The sequence below is a fragment of the Bos mutus genome, chromosome 14, assembly GCF_027580195.1.
Source record: "Bos mutus isolate GX-2022 chromosome 14, NWIPB_WYAK_1.1, whole genome shotgun sequence".
Classification (NCBI taxonomy): Eukaryota; Metazoa; Chordata; class Mammalia; order Artiodactyla; family Bovidae; genus Bos; species Bos mutus.
In genome coordinates, this window is record NC_091630.1 from 42,012,751 (window position 1) to 42,017,645 (window position 4,895).

The following is a 4,895-nucleotide window of genomic DNA, read 5'->3' on the forward strand; positions in this document are numbered from 1 at the left end:
AGTATTCTTGTCTGGGAAATCCCATGGACAGAAGAGCCTGGGGGGCTATAGCCCATGGGGTCACAAAAGACTTGGATATGACTAGTGACTGAAAACAACAACAGCAGCTGAAAGCATAGGATGCTCCAGCCCTAGAGGGCAGTGGAGCCGTAAGAGGAAAGGAGACTTTGAGTCATTATTTAGAAAAAAAATTGCTGAAATAACCACTGGACCCAGGACTCTCATGTGGAATCATTGCTTGAGTGAGAAACACACTTTTATTTCAGTGTAACCTGCTGAAGTTACAGCAGTTGTTACAGCAGTTAGCTTTGCTGGACAGATGCTCATAATCTGCTTGAATTAGGGCATGGAGTCAGGCCTCGAGTCTGTCTATGAAAATGTAGTGATGTCTTAGGCATAGTTGCAGTGGGGGGATGGGAGAACAGATCACCAAAGTCTGGTGAGCAATGCAGTTGAGAAAACAGAGTGGGGATTAGATGTCAGAAAAAAGGAACAAAAAGAACCAGGCGAGCAATGAAGATGGTGAATTTTTAGGTCAAACAGCTACCTAAGCAGACTTTTGAGTATTTAAGCACACTTTAGCTTTGATGAAATGATGTCTGGCATTTGGCTTAATTAATCCTGTCACCTCAGAGTGGCCATTCTCCTTACTGTCTAAACTAGAATTCTCAAGAGTGTCCAAGATGCTTTTAATAATTAGCCCAGAACGACAGACAGAAACCATGGTAGTCCTGGGGAAATGAAATGCACGGTCATATTTCTCCTACCTATAGTCTGTGCAGCATTAAGATAGAATAAGTAAAAGAAGGAAAATCAAATAAAGAAAAACTCCTAAATGGGAAAGTTGGCAGATTCTTATTATTGTTATGGTCCCAGTGAATAAGTTTTAAAAATACACTTATTTATGTGGTTGTGCCAGGTCCTTATTGGGGCATGTGGGATCTTTAGTTGCAGCCTATGAGATCTAGTTCCTTGACTAGGAATCAAACCCATATCCCTTGCATTGGGAGCTTGGAGTCTTAGCCCCTGGACTGCCAGGGAAGTCTGCTGGTGAAGAGCTTTAAATCAGCTAGTAAATGAAACATTCTACCATCTTATCCTTAACAGATTTCTAAGTATCCATTTTTCAGGAGGACCTTTTTTAAAAACTGGGAGTTTCCTACAAATCCTGTCCACAGGGTATTATTAAGACAAGTCCAGATTTCCTCTGCCACCCTTAAGAGAGGCCTTTAACTCTGCTCCTCCCCAACATACATCTCTGCACACATCAAGCAGCAACTTGCTCGTGGTAGGGAGCAATTCATTTTCATGTTGACCTCATGACGAGATGCCTGCAGTGCATCTACAGCTGAGTGCAAAGTGCAGAGTAGAAAGTAAAGCCCCTGTTCCCTTCATGCATTAACATAGCCTCCATTAAGTTGCTCAATCAGGGGGCTGCTCCTGGGGCCTGGGGAGCTTTCCTTCCCCAGGGGTTCTTGTCTCCTGGGGCCTATTTTCAGAGGGGGGCCAGCCCAGCACAAGTCCATTTTTAATGTATTTCCACACGTGTCTCTCTGACATTTGCTATCCATGTTCCCTTTCCCATCCCTGAAGCCAGCCCCAATTTGGAAAACTAAATATTAAAATAATTAAATGGATATTTTAGCCTAACCAATGTCTTAGCTATACACTGGATAAATTGTTATAAAAAAAAGACTACACAGAAAGTAAATTTCTGTACTACTACTACTACTACTAAGTCGCTTCAGTCATGTCCGACTCTGTGTGACCCCATAGACGGCAGCCCACCAGGCTCCCCCGTCCCTGGGATTCTCCAGGCAAGAATACTGGAGTGGGTTGCCATTTCCTTCTCCAATGCATGAAAGTGAAAAGTGGAAGTGAAGTCGCTCAGTCGTCAGACTCTTAGCGACCCCATGGACTGCCGCCCACCAGGGTCCTCCGCCCACGGGACTTTCCAGGTGAGAGTACTGGAGTGGGGTGCCATTGCCTATACACAAATGTTAATACTGGAAAGAAACAATGGGGAATTGTGTGACCTGGTTCCTCTCTGTTGGGAAGAAGGCAAGTTATAAACACCAGGTTTCTGAAGAGCCTGAGGGCAGAGGCTCCGGGAATATGATTGTCCTTCCTGTCAGTTCACAGAAAGCTCATATATGTCCCAGGAATTGTTACATGAAAATGGATTTAATATACATCAAGTCTTTAGAATAAAAGGAATAGATGATAAACACAATGTGTCAGAATAGTTATTAGCTATTCTTCTAGTGGTGGACTGTTACCTAGATAACAATTATTAGTTGGTTCTATAATAATTGGGCTTCCCTGATAGTGCAGTTGGTAAAGAATCCACCTGCAATGCAGGAGACCTGGGTTCGATCCCTGGATTGGGAAGATCCCCTGGAAAAGGGAAAGGCTACCCACTCCAATATTTTAGCCTGGAGAATTCCATGGACTGTATAGTCCATGGGGGTTGCAAAGAGTCGGACATGACTGAGTGACTTTCACTTTATAATAATTAATATTGATTAAAATATATGGTGGTGGTTTAGTCCCTAAGTCGTGTCGGACTCTTGCAATCCCATGGACAGAAGAGCCTGAGCGGGCTTCAGTCGACTGAAGCCCCCTCAGGCTCTTCTGTCCATGAGATTTCCCAGGCAAGGATACAGGAGTGGCTTGCCATTTCCTTCTGCATTAGAATGTATACACTGTATACAATATTAAGGGACTTCCCAGGTGGCTCAGTGGGTAAATGCAGTGCAGGAGACGCAAGATCAGTCCCTGGGTGGGGAAGATTCCCTGCATGGCAACTCACTCCAGTTTTCTTACCTGGAAAACTCCATGGATGAGGAGTCTGAAGGACTACAGTCTATGGGGTTGCAAAGAGTCAGACACGACTGAAGTGACTGAGCATGCATGCATACAATATTAATGCATTAGGAAAACATACTAAACTATTATTTAAAGGTTGAAGGATTAGTAAATTTCATGCTTAAAAATAAAGATGAGGGAGAGGGCTTCCCTGGTGGCCCAGTGACTAAAACTCTAAGCTCCCAATGCAGGGGAAAATGAGTCACTCAGTCGTGTCTGACTCTTTGTGACCCCGTGGACTATACAGTCCATGGAATTCTCCAGGCCAGAATACTGGAGTGGGTAGCCTTTCCCTTCTCCAGGGGATCTTCCCAACCTAGCGATCAAACCCAGGTCTCCCACATTACACACAGATTCTTTACCAGCTGAGCCACAAAGGAAGCAGGGGACCTGGGTTCAATTCCTGGTCAGGGAACTAGACACCATATACTGCAACTAAGAGTTCGAATGCTGCAAGTCAAGATCCCACTGCAACTAAAAGATAATGCATGCCTGAAGAAGATCAAAGATCCTTCGAACCGCAACTAAGACCCGGTGCAGCAAAAATAAATAATTTTTTTTTTTTTTTAAGATGAAAGAGAGAGAGAAACACAGAGACAGAGGAAGAAAGAAACCTTTATCTGTGTGTTTGTTTGGGGTAAGGAGAGTCATTTAGGGGAAAATCAACGAGGAGATAAGGGTGGTGATGACAACAGGATGAGGGACTCAAGTTTGGAAGATTTCTCACCATTTTGTAGAATTGATAAGTTTTGTTCCATACCATCACTCGCTACACCAGTACCTATAGGTGGGCAGCACATTAGGATAAAATGCGTTTCCCAGAAGTGGGAGGGAATAGTGGTTAAGAGCTCTGATATCTTCCTGCCTCTGTGTGTGTATGATTGTATACTTTAATTTTTATAAACACTTTCAGGAAGTAGAAGTTGTTTCTAAAACTGGGATAGGTATCCTTAGCAGTTGGTAAGTTCACTCTCCTCTGGAGAGTGTGGTTCACAGGCACACATATTCTTGACAACCCTGGGGATAGAAGACGTGCAGTTGGATAATGTTGTTAAAATATTCTACCCAATTTCTCTCTTTCCGGTATTTCACTTTCAGCTTCCCCTCCTACCCTGACTTCTCTGCTATTGGAACAACTTTACTGTTAGCTCGTCTTTAGTTCAGTGGATGCCAAAAGCAGAATGTAAAGAGAGAAGGCAATCCTTTGCCGGCTTTTCTAGTTGATAGCTTAAATCTTGGAGGGAAATAAAGACTGGGGCCTAGAAAAAGCTGAGTGAGATATAAATATGGTAGACGGGCAAAAATGACAAGGAGTGAGGAGATGTGGAGAGAAAAGGAATGCTCAGCTGTTGTGTGATCCTGTGTCCGTCCTCCACCCCAAGCCAGGTCCCGAGTGGGGCTGATACCCTTGGAAAGGGTCGAGGGTTTGGTTCGAGGGATGTGTTTAAGTCCGAGAGAGAGCGAAATCTCTTCTTTGGTGAGCTGGAATAGCAGTGACAGAGGGTAGAAGGGATGTGAGTGAGGCAAACAACTTAGACTTCCTTGGATTTACAATATGTTGTAGTCTTTTTAATATACCCAATGCACAGCTAGGTAATTATATTAAAAGTTACTATTCAATTTTTTTTTTAGGATTCAGTTTGAGAATGAAGCAGTTTGCTTGGACCAGTGATGAAGGCCAGAAAGATGGACTTTTGAAGCAGACAGTGGCATAGACAGTGGACACCAAGTATCAGATACCTCCCCACTCCAAATTTAGACATAAAACGGCACCCCACTCCAGTACTCTTGCCTGGAAAATCCCATGGACAGAGGAGCCTGGTAGGTTGCAGTCCATGGGATCGCTAAGAGTTGGACATGACTGAGCGATTTCACTTTCATGCATTGGAGAAGGAAATGGCAACCCACTCCAGTGTTCTTGCCTGGAGAATCCCAGGGATGGGGGAGCCTGGTGGGCTGCCGTCTATGGGGTCGCACAGAGTCAGACATGACTGAAGTGACTTAGCAGCAGCACAGAGATAATGGGC